The sequence below is a fragment of the Colletes gigas genome, unplaced genomic scaffold, assembly GCF_013123115.1.
Source record: "Colletes gigas isolate AHSC1104 unplaced genomic scaffold, ASM1312311v1 Colletes_gigas_Sc00014, whole genome shotgun sequence".
Lineage (NCBI taxonomy): Eukaryota > Metazoa > Arthropoda > Insecta > Hymenoptera > Colletidae > Colletes > Colletes gigas.
The window spans coordinates 6,025,574-6,038,885 of NW_025106643.1; the positions used below are offsets into that span (position 1 = coordinate 6,025,574).

The window sequence follows — 13,312 nt, forward strand, 5'->3', positions numbered from 1 at the left end:
ATAAATATTTCGGGAAGTAACTTTACAGGACAAAATAGGACGAAAGTCGAGAATTGCTTTTTGTCTATATCTTTGTATGCAGTTACAAAATATTTAAGCGATTTCGACTTAGATTTTTGAAGCTTTTGTACGTTTTGAATTGTGGTCCGATAGTGATATAAAATGTAATTTATTCGGGTCTAATAAACCATACAGCGAAATTATAAAGGTAGCGAAGAAGAGATGTTTTATAAAACTGTTTCGATAGTAATACACAAGCACGGGAAGTCCCTGCGACCGACTAGCGAGCTTTACTTGGGGGTTCCCCTACGGTCGACCAGTACTCGAACGTAAAGCGCCATTGTGTGACCATAAGCGTCCACATGAAGGAATTCTAAATCCACTGAATTTTGATTAAACCACCACTATTCTATGTACTTCAACGAATAAGATATATTATTTATAATTATATTAACACTCAAGTGGGATAAATAGAAAGTCGAAAAGCGAAAACTGTCAGCAGAGTTAAAATCTCGAATAACAGCTAGTTAAGTAATATGCCATTATGTTTCTCATCGTATCGACATTAGTGCAGTGCAACGAATTAAACGACAGTGGCGCCATTAACGCGAAACTGCGTACTGAAATTTTTGTTTGTGTCAAAGCAGCCCATAAACAATGGAATTTCTGTCCAAATTTAGTTGCCTCCGCTGATAAGAGATTCGGGTGTCTCTTTCGTTGTAGGTAATCCACTTAAATTATGAGCACAATTCGTTCGAAGCAAAGTACACGCATTCTCCATTTCATGATTCAAGAACGCCGTGGTACAATAAGATTTAAATTGCTCTCTGATATGGGCATTCGCATCGGTGATGTGTAACCACGAGCAGGCAAAGACCGGATTAAGGCGTCGAAGACTGCCATTTAAGTATAATAGGTTCCCACAAACACTCGAGGCAAATGGTGAGCTTTGGCTAAATCGTATTGCAGTTAATGCTTCTAGGAAATGCGCAGTGAAGCGTAAAATGGAACTAATAACAGCGTTTCTCCTGGAAGGTGATCATTTGTTTGCATATCAGCGTATGGTTTATTAATCACTTACTATCTAAATATCTCCTCTAATTGTGGAGGTGCAGAAAATATTTTGTATACTATTTGAATACTTTGAAATATCCATTGTATTGCAAAAAATATTTCTTCTGGAGTTTACAAGGTTATCAATGTTTTTTTTTGTTTGCGTTGTATAATTCTTTTTATTACATCGTGTAGCTAATGTAAACATACGTTTAGATATAAGTGTTCGGCCACCTCTAGCAAAAATTTTAATGAGCGATAGTAGAGGCCAAAATAAGACAAAAATCAAGAATACTAATTTGTTGGTGGAAGCTTCGTTAAAAAGTTATTAACGTTTAAAGTGCCGCTCTTACTGAATTTTTTTCTCGAAAATGCGCAAGATTTCGGGGGTATGTCTATTCACCAAAAATGACTGTAATTGAACCCTACAACCGAAAATAATTTTTCCACAACGATTTGCAATTTTTTAATTTTCTCGAATAATTTCACACCTTCTCTATTTTTTTTCTCGAAAGTGGGCAGGATTTCGTGGGTATGTCTAATGACAAAAACTGATTGTAATTGACCCCCGCAACCGAAAATAATTTTTCCACAACGATTTGCAATTTTTTTTCTCCGTTGAAAAATTTAGGCACCTAATTGGATTTTCAGTAAGGAATTTTTTTCTCGAAAGTGCGTACGATTTCGGAGGTATGTGTAATGATAAAAAATGATTGTAATTGATCCCCGCAACCGAAAATAATTTTTTTAAAACGATTTGAAAAATTTTTTTTCGCCGAAAAATTTCAGCACCTACTCGATTTTTTTTCTCGAAAGTAGATAGGATTTCGGAGGTATGTGTACTCACCAAAAATGATTGTAGTTGACCCCCGCAACCGAAAATAATTTTTCCAGAACGATTTGAAATTTTTGAATTTAATTGTTAATAACTTTTTAACGAAGCTTCCATTAACAAATTAGTATTCTTGATTTTCGTCTTATTTTGGCCTCTACTATCGCTCATTAAAATTTTTGCTAGAGGTGGCCGAACACCCTGTATAGGATGTTCGGCCACCCCTGGGAAAAATTTTAATCGGAGATTCTAGGGGCCAAAATAAGATGAAAATCAAGAATACCAATGTGTTGATTGAGGCTTCGTTAAAAAATTATTAACGTTTAAATTTCAGCCTGTAGAACAGCAGAAAACTGTGAGGCAGTCGATACGTCACTAACAAGGAAGATTTTTTAGGTGCCCTCCTCCGATTGTTCTGAATTTTGGATATGTTTTAAAGAACCGAAAAATAAGATATACGTATTTTTTTATATCGGCCTGTTTTCATATTTAGGGGGTGAAACGACCCCCTAAAGATTCAGCTACATTAGGCTACCTCAAAAACTATCATAGATAGAAGAAAACTTCTTAAGGAAATGTTTCATAGTTTTTATGTACATATAAATACTGGTCATCAATTTTGTAAAAAATAATTTGTTTATAACAAAAAATTTGTTTATAACATTATTTTAAATGAAATCACAATTTACGTAATAACAAAAAAGAACACAATTTCTTTTCTCAATCCATTGATATATCACATAGTATGTTCTTGGTGTAAAAAAGCATTTTGTTTAAAACATTTTTTCATGAATATCACTTCTGCGACAAATTTGAATATTAAGTGAATCATTTTATAAACTTCATGCATTATGTAAAAAATTCAGGTGATTAATTTATACTATGTATACATACATTTGAAATATAATTGCACCAATCATGTTAATAGTACCGCACATTAATTTATATTAATTATATTCCTTACCATATGTATGTATCGCATATTAATATGTAAATGCTAAAGTAATTTTTATTAATATTGTAAGCTATAAATAACTTTACTAGTGCCTAGTATACATACTAAACACCAGATATTATAATGAACATTAACGCTACATTATATCTGGTATGACAGCCACCCGATGTTTGTGCGCAACACATATATAATATTGAAATACGCAAAATTGTAAGAGGCAAACATACTATGTGATATATCAATGAATTCAGAAAAGAAATTGTTTTTTTTTTTGTTATTATGTAAATTGTGATTTCTTTTAAAATAATGTTATAAACAAATTATATTTTACAAATTGATGACCAGCATTTATACAGGGTGTTCGGCCACCTCTTGCAAAAATTTTAATGAGCGATAGTAGAGGCCAAAATAAGACGAAAATCAAGTATACTAATTAGTTGATGGAGGCTTCGTTGCAAAGTTATTAACATTTAAAGTTCCGCCTGTAGAATGACAATCCGCTGAACAGCTGGTTCGCGCGGACGGTTGCGGCAGGCGAGTGCTAGTGGTTCTCACGCAGCATGAAAAATTCTGATTACCGACATTATCGACAGCCTTAGATTTTTGTCCACTTATGGGAATGCGAACACCTTACGTTGAATAAGATTCAACCTGTCTTATGAAAATCCAGAAGGGCATATCAAAACTCGTCCGACGAGATTTTCACAGAGAAAGGGTGAATGCCAGTTCCAATACACAATGTTGTGAACAAAAATCACCCACATGCGATTATACACGCCCCACGATTGTCCACAGTGTCCACAAGTATCCACAAATAATCCTTTCAGGCACTAACCACTATGCAATTAAATAAACACGTACCGCGATTATGTTATTCGTGAATGTCTACGTGTAAGTACGTGTATCACGATTCTTCCGAGTTACTTACGAATAAAACGGTTATTAATTTTTCAAATACACTTCAATTTAAAAATGTAAACAGGAATTTAATAAGTATTCGCTGATTGTTTATATCACTGTATTTCTTACATGCTACTTAATACATAACTGAAATGTGTCGCGTGAACTAGCTTGACTGATACTGTTTTCCGACTGACTAGCTGGCCGAACACGTGCCGATGCTGCCCTTTGTCTCCGCTGTGTGTGAGAGAGATAAGCGAGGCGAGTGACGTAGAATCGGGGCCTGTTCGGCATATGTTTCTCTGAACCTCGTCGGTCGATGGCACAGTCAGCTGCTAGTATTGTTACATTCTTCGCCGTGAACGTAAATCGATGCGAAAATTTCATTTATCCTGCGATTCCTTTTTACATTTTTAAATTGAAGTGTATTTGAAAAATTAATAACAGTTTTATTCGTAAGTAACTCGGAAGAATCGTGATACACGTACTTACACGTAGACATTCACGAATAACATAATCGCGGTACGTGTTTATTTAATTGCATAGTGGTTAGTGCCTGAAAGGATTATTTGTGGATACTTGTGGACACTGTGGACAATCGTGGGGCGTGTATAATCGCATGTGGGTGATTTTTGTTCACAACATTGTGTATTGGAACTGGCATTCACCCTTTCTCTGTGAAAATCTCGTCGGACGAGTTTTGATATGCCCTTCTGGATTTTCATAAGACAGGTTGAATCTTATTCAACGTAAGGTGTTCGCATTCCCATAAGTGGACAAAAATCTAAGGCTGTCGATAATGTCGGTAATCAGAATTTTTCATGCTGCGTGAGAACCACTAGCACTCGCCTGCCGCAACCGTCCGCGCGAACCAGCTGTTCAGCGGATTGTCATTCTACAGGCGGAACTTTAAATGTTAATAACTTTGCAACGAAGCCTCCATCAACTAATTAGTATACTTGATTTTCGTCTTATTTTGGCCTCTACTATCGCTCATTAAAATTTTTGCAAGAGGTGGCCGAACACCCTGTATGTACATAAAAAACCGTGAAACTTTTCCTTAAGAAGTTTTCGTCTAACTATGATAGTTTTTGAGATAACCTATTGTAGCTGAAACTTTAAGGGGTCGTTTCCTAAATATGAAAATGGGCCGATATAAAAAAATACGTATATCTTATTTTTCGGTCGGTTAAAACATATCCAAAATTCAGAACAATCGGAAGCGGACACCTAAAAAACCTTCTAAGTAGAGTTTCTCATGCTGAGTGAGAACCACTATCGCTCGCACGCAGCTGTACGCAGGTTGCCTATCTACAGGCGCAACTTTAAACGTTAATAACTTTTTAACGAAGCCTCAATCAACAAATTGATATTTTTGATTTTCGTCTTATTTCGGCCTCTAGAATCTCCCATTAAAATGCTTTCCCAGGGATGGCCGAACACCCTGTATAAATAACTACTAAACACATCAAAAATTTTAGTTCGATCGATTACATCCACCCCCGATTAATAACAAGAAAATTGAGTTGCCGTTGTGGTTCATAACCGACTATAGAATTTGGCAGCTTCTCCTTAGATTCCCTTAATAAAGTTTCTGCTACCACTACGCGACGTCGAAGACGCCTGTTTGTTTACGCGTCATCGTCCCGGTTCTTTATGCTTCGCGGCGAATCCATTATTGCCGATTACTTTGGCCACTTTAAATCCCGCCGGCCGTGATAAACGAGAACGATTCGAACGCCGTTTCCGTCCCGTGAATTTAATCGAATCACCCTTCGATTTCGATTGCACTCTATTCGCCGCGTTGATGCGCGTGTCCGCTGCAATTTCGTTCAGCCGTTTGATCGAGATTCTGGCTCCTGAAAGCCGTGCCTGAGATTTGTCGACGCGTTCTCGCGGTTTTAAAACGCCGACTGTTTGATATACATTTGCGATTCGTGCTTTATCGTAATATTCCAAACTCTGCAAAGACTTCGAACGCTTCGATTTAGTTTTTTCTATCGTTTGCGAACGAAGTGATGTCCGTATAAGGTGGATATTCTTTATATAGATTTCATCGAATTTATATTAACGTAGATATAATTCCTTCTTTATTCAAAATACTTCGTCTATGCAATATAATTGATTATGCTGCATAATTTAATAGTAAACGATTTTCTTAAGTATTTTTTTTTTATTAATGCAATTTAAATCTCAAGAGATTATTTTGCAGTGCTGTACAAACGTTTCGATACATTATAATACTTCGCATAATACAATAAAAATTATAAACATTCGTATGCTTGCTAAACAAACAGGTTAAAGATGAACTCTTTTCTTAAATCTTTAGCACACAGGTCATAGTCTATTGCTAAAAATCGATCGTAATTTTCTTCTAAATTAATAATTACTTCTTCCCAATTGGTTCTTAATGATTTTAATCTAAAGGATTTCTTGTGGTGTATACTTTTTTTTGTAGATATTGTTATAAATATGGGGTAATGATCGAAGCAACAAGCTCCATCGTTTCTTTCTACATTGATCTTGTAAGCTATATTTTCTGATGAGAATATAAGATCTAAATTGGACCTAATATCGTTATGATATTGAACATAGGTAGTAGATTTTAAGTTATGAAGAAATAAATCTGATTTAATATAACTATTTAAAAGTCTTTCATCATTAGTATCATTGGTATTGCAATTCCAACTTGTATGATGGGAGAAACGAGAATTAGACGAAGATAGGGACAAATCGAAAGGAGAAGAGTCCATCTGTCGACGACAGATGCTTTCGTCGGCTTTTGCGACGGGTAATTTGATCCACGTAACGTATCGAGATGAAAATTAGGGGTCGCATACCGATTTTTTGAATTGTTAAAATATGATTATCATATATTATCAATTTGAAATATTATTATCATTTATTTATTTATTTACGGAAAGAACCTTTTAGTACAAAAAGAAGTAATATGTAAGAAAAAATAATAGAAATAACGTTAAAATTGTTGATATGCAAAATACCAATGTTCCGCATAACCAAATTATTCTGTATATGCAACATCTACGTAATTATCATGGCCGCTGTAATCTAGAATGTTTCAGAAGAACGATACCTTTGGAAAAACTGTAACGTAAGTTTTATCAAAATTAGTAAAAGTCTACTGTGAGTAAAATACCTTTTCTATATCCAAAAAAATACAAGAGAAAATATTATCGCTTATAAAAAATTGCTATTCATCGTGATGTGACGTTTTGGTGCTTTACACTTTACGATTTTTTGAGATATCTCGTTATACTTCCAGTTAAAGAATTGTCTAAAATTTATGAGCACCTTGTTGCTTAAAATAACAATTAACAATAATTGTGTCATCAAAGATTTTGTAAACTGTAGTCTTATACAATTAGATTGAATAGCGTTTAGAGAGTTCAAGATTTATTTATTTGCTGAAGAGAAGACTATAAAACCATAGTCTCACTTAGATCTAATTAGCGCTTCATAGGTGTTTAAGATAACTGTTTTATCAGCACCCCAATTACGGGACGATATTACTTTGATAATATTCATTCTGCGCATTCAGTAATATATTTTGAGTTATGAAGAAATAAATCTGATTTGATATAACTATTCAAAAGTCTTTCGTCATTAGTATCATTGGTATTGCAATTTCAACTTGTATGATGGGTATCGAGTTACCCATCAGTATTGCATATTGGCTTTTATCGACCTGACTGGAGATTTCGTCCCACTGAGATTGTGAGTATTAAATGGAGAGCTCTATAATATGCGAATATATCGGTTGGGGGTTTACGTTAGTAATTTTTATGCTAGCTAGTTCTACAGATCGATCAGGACACTTTAGATTTTGAAGTTCCATGTAGGCTAAGTTGTTGCGCATTAGAATGAGAATACCACCCCCTCTGGAGTACAGACGATCTTTCCTGAAGGTCCTGAAGCCAGCGAAGTGAAATTTCTTATCCGTTCGTGTTTCTTCCGAGAGCCAAGATTCTACGCATACCAGGGTGTCTAGATTCATGAGGATATTGGGAAATTCTTCTTTTCTTCTTGTGATGCTTCTTGGGTTCCAAAACAGTATCCTCAAATTCTTGTGATGATAGATGGACATGATCGAGTTGAACCTGTAATGAGTTGTGCTGATTGTTTGCTTTGCTCCTATCTTCTAAGTACACTCATCAATATTGGCATCGGAGGAATCTTCTATATTCTTTGATAGTAGTGTCAATTTTTTAATGAGTCTGGTATATCTATTCTTGATGCTTCTATCCGTAAGGAGAGGGTAGGTGTCACGAAGAGTAGAGATAATTGTATCAGTATTATCAGAGAATTCATGACATATTTCTTTAATGTCACTGCATCCTTTCGTCTTTCCTATAAAGCTCTTTAGTTGTAAGTAACTTAATTGTTGCAGATTGTTATTTTCGGTAAGGCGTTCCTTTAGCGGGGATAGGAGTTCATTAATAGAGTCATGTTCAAGATTGTCAGCATTTCCAGGATTATCTATCCTAGGTTTCTTCTTCTTGAAAAGTTTCATTTTAGCTTCTTTGTTGTTTTTCTCATTGGAGGAATCATTCGAGGTAGGGTTACAATCTGTTTTATTATTTGATATTTGTGAAGTTATATTTACACTGGAACTCGACGTTGATAATGGCCTTTTATAATTTCGAGAAGCTTTATCAGGGAATTTAAAGTCGTTATTAATATTGCTTGGTGGCTGTGATAGAGGTACCAAGCATTAGGTTTAAACATCATTTTGACTTAGTTCAATTTGGTTTATGTTGTTATTTATAACTGTATTACTCTCTGTACAGTCCTTAGCAAGGTGTCCAGATTGTTTGCAGTTGAATTAGGTGACAACATCGGTAGATACGTAAATCCAGAATGTAGTGTCCTCATATACTATTTTCATGGACTCAGGAAGTTTATTTGCATCGTCAGGATGCACGTATATTTGACGACGGAAACTCATAATGTGAGCGAAACCCACATCAGATAGTCCTGCTCGCAAGAAGGTGATAAATGATCTTAGTCTAATATTGAGGTTTGTTAGTTGTTGCTCCAGAATGTGATGTGGAATGACAGAATAGATAAAATCAAGAATACCATTCATTTTAATTAAATCAAAATATTTAAGGAATATTTAAAAAACTTCATGAACATAATATTGTTCAGATTCAGACAAAATGTTTTCAATGTCGCGGATGCTTTACCAAAATGATCAGCGCATCGCGCGGTGCCGTGCCGTGGCGGTTTTAATCAACAGGAGTCCGTTACCACACGTATTTGAAACTACATATAGCGACCAGTTAACAAAGTATGTAAACAAATATATTTTAATTATATCTATTTTAAAAGCAGTTGCGGCCTTTTACCGTATGAAGAATTAGGAAATATGAATTAATAATTCTTTAACAATTTTTCCAAAAATACTTTCCTAAAAAATATGAAGAACTTACGCATTAATAGTCATAATGTTATGCTATAGCTGTAAAAATATGAACATGGTCACGTAAGTAATTAAGGCAATATAAAGCTTTTTCACCATTTTTTAATCATTTTTTATTTTTTTGACTACGTTCTACCCCTTCGAAAAATCTGAAAAAATTAGAGATTACTAATTCTTTTAAGGGCTTCATACTGTATAAAAATAACTTCCAAAAAAAATCGCCGGTTAAAATATTTTCGAATTTTTTAAAAATCGAATTTGCATCCAAACATTCTGAAAAAATTCTCGAATATGTACATCAATCGATAGAATAACCATGATTTTTTTTCATAATTTTTAATTGAGCAGAACGGGAGATATTAAAGATAAATCAAAAAATGATTTTCACCCCTTAATTACCCCTGTAGTAAATACCGCGTTGAAACTCTGTGAAAAGGGTTTTTTCGTTTACATCGTTCATCGTGAAATATCACAAGGTCTATGCATCGATAAAATGAAATAATTTAAACCGACAGAAGATCGACTTGTCACCATTATTTTAAATATTTTTATAAAAACGACAGTGCGTCATTTTTGTTTTGAATCCAAAATTAAATAATAATAGGAATATTCTTCGTACGACAATAGATAACTAGACTTTCATGTAATAATATTTATAGGAATACCGTATATTTAGTCATCTGCAAATTACAGTAAATTTCCATATATTTAAAATTGATGCGTTTCATGAATACACGAATACCTGAGACATTCCTTGAAGCAGACATCAAAACGCTCCGCAACCGGTTAAATGACGTACATTTCTGTCGTCTGCAAACCACCAGGGGCGACCGCGTTCTTGTAAATTTGACTTTATCTATTATTCACGCGGGAAACTTTCGAGAAGTCCTATTAACTTAACTGTATCTACCTAAGAGCTCTGTTAACTTCAAGGCTCGAATCCTAAGTTACGAAACATCCTCGTTTTCAGTTGCTCCGGTGTAAAATTTTAGCTGAAGCTTCAGCATGAGAAAATCGGGCAATAAAACCGACTGCATGTGGACGATCCATCAAGATCACTTGCAAAATGTAGTCAATCTATCATACGTCATGGAGCATAAATGCCTTCGAAAATACGGACTCTAACAAGCACGATCGTACATCGTTCTGCTCTTCGTTCGCGGTAACACGCAACTGAATCGCGTCCCTACTTTATCGCACTTCATTTTTGGCGAGACCCTCGATAATTTCACACACGGCGTTGAAAGAAATGTTTTATAAAATTTGTATGTTCTATACGCCTAGTCGAGTAAAAAAAATGTGTTATCAACGTAGGTCGTAAATTTAAATTCGTTTAAATTAGTAGTAATTTTCGATTTTGGTCTTTAGAAGTAAAAATAATATCCTTTTCGAGATCTGTTTTATCCAAACCAAAACTTTTCAAAACAGTAATGTCCAGAACAGGAAATGGTGATTTAATTTTATATCAACATTTATTTTGATTTGTTGGTTACCCAGAAGTTTACATTTTAATTTTACTAGGACATTTGGTATAATGTATGCAATATTATGAATTGGATTTTTATGTTTTATTGTATGAGCTCACGATATACACATATTTACAGTTGGAATAGATGTTAATACTCGAACTTGTTTTACTTTAGCAGTAATAATTATTTCTGTTCGTACAGGAATTAAAGTTTTTAGATGAATAGCAACATATTATGGATTAACACTAGAACTACCAAACCAGTCAAAATGACCCATAATTTCTAATAAAACTTATAAAAAATTTATTCGATTGAATTTTTGAAAATTTATCGTAATTTTCTATAAGAGAATATATAAACACTTATTTCCATTGCATTATAGTATATTTTTCGCATATCTATCGTTTCAATTTCTTTGGTACAAATAAGCACACTATAATTGTCGGTAGTTCTAGTGTTAAAACTAATTATAGATCCTTCAATTCTATGATCATTAGGAATAATTTTTCTATTACTGGTTGACTACAGGTGAACTAACTGGAATTATATTATCTAATTCATCAATTGATTTATTTCACATGATACATATTATGTAATAGCTCATTTTCATTATATATTATCTATAGATGCAGTCTTTTCAACCATCGCTAGAGTTATTTATTGATATTCAATTTTTACAGGTTTGGTTAGGACAAATGTTTGCGATAAATTACAGTTAGATGTCGCAAGCATGCGGGACATGCGACGAGAGCGCCTGCGCGTGCCAATTATAAGAAGAACTATTTTTATTATAGAATATCATTTAAACAAACTTGATTATCTGTCCTTAATTAATTATAGTGTTATATTTAAATATTAACTTCCCTTAGGTAAAATTTGGATGAGTTTAAATAAAGTTAACAATAATCATAATAATATTAGAAATTAAGAAAAAATGCTTATCATTTAAATAACTTGGTAGTTTGATATTTTATAGTTGAATAGTTTTCTATAGTTTGCATAAAGGAAAGAGAGAATAAAACCTTAATATGTAATATATATAAATTTTTACAATTAACATATAAGTTTTTAACTTATTACATTATAGTCATTCCCACATTTTGTATAAACAATCAGGTTGTTCGAACATTTGAACAGATTAAATTTACTCAAGTTTTATCAAATATTCAAGCTATTTAGATAATCAAATACTTAACTTGGTTTGAAAAAATGAGTTTTGTCTCGATTTGAATATCAAATAACTTCCATATTTCAAACGAACTAGTTTACTGCAAAGGCGGGGAATCTAAATGATGAAAATAAAGCTATTTCATTTGGAACAACTTAATAATTTATAATACGTACGTCGCCGGATGAAGAATTTCGTGTGTGATCTTTTACGAATTAACAAGTTTGGAATCGTGTTGTTTGGTTATCGTCGGTACTTGTATCAGTCCCTAGCTGATTCAACACAAAACCTACCGGCACTTCATGTATACACATTCCTACCATGACCGGTCAAATGACCAGTCTTCCTTTTTCTCTTTACCGAGGCAACGTACTTCTAATTTTTGCATTATATGTATAGAAAGTTGAGTTTTGAAGTTTATTCATATGATATCCTTCTCTTTTATGTCGCATAGTTTTTCTTAAAGCATTGAATTCTAAGAAACTGCACAAAAATATTCGATACTTTTACGCTAAACGTGCATTAATACTTTAATAGTATTAGTAAATTAGTAATTTTCATCGGATAGAAGATACAACGCTCTTGAAAACAAATTTCAAGTTGATGCCGTAGTTAATTCCGGAGAAAACAAATATTTGCGAAAAAATGGAATAGTAATTATGCAAACACCCTGTATAGAAATTTAAATTCATCTTTAATTAAATAAACAATTTATGATCCAGTTTTATGGCACACAAGTCGTATGATCAATTGGAAGTGCTGAAACTACTTTGAGCATGTAGCGTCAAAGTACATGTGAAAATAAACATAGAATACAGCAAAAATTATAGTAGCTGGTATAGTAATTGGATAGAGGATGAAATCCCCTTTAAAATGAGCGTTCGAACAAGTCGATAGCTCTATTAGTTCCGAAGATATGACGATTTCAGTTTCGCGTAATGCGGTGGCTAGTTCTGGAGATATAAGGGTTCGAAGCGTTTGTTTACATTCTTACCTCGGCTTTGTCAAGGTCATTGACCGCACGTGCTCGTAGTAACTAGATCACTCGGCCACTCGGTCGCGTACGAGACAAAGAGGTACAGTTTACATAAATTACGATATCTCGAAAACGGAAAATCGGATCGACAAAAACCAAAAGCCATTTTAAAAAGGAAGGTTTACCGTTGCTAACGATGGTTTTATTTGTAATAAAACACTAGCAGTTTCGGAACTGTACACGTCTAAAGTTTTAGTATTTTTAATACGCGTTGCTATAGGCTTTTGTACAGCGGACCATGAGAGATAGTGAAAATTGAAAAATTACCCTTTTGTATGAATTACGATATCTCCAAAACGGGAGATCGGATCGCCAAAAACCAAAAGCCATTTTAAAGGGGAAGGTTTACCGCTTTCAACGGAGACTCAATTATGGAGAAAACTTCTGTCCAGTTTTTTACAAAAAAATATAAATCATTCAATTGGTCAAATGACCGGTTGTGGTAGGCAAGAGAGA

General features: G+C 33.9%; 1 protein-coding gene across 1 annotated transcript in view; it reads left to right on the plus strand.

The window, feature by feature from the left end:
- LOC122399612 (glutamate receptor ionotropic, kainate 2) overlaps positions 1–13,312 on the plus strand; it is a 423,846-nt gene that overhangs the window by 106,273 nt on the left and 304,261 nt on the right. The gene's annotated exons all lie outside the window — the stretch shown is intronic.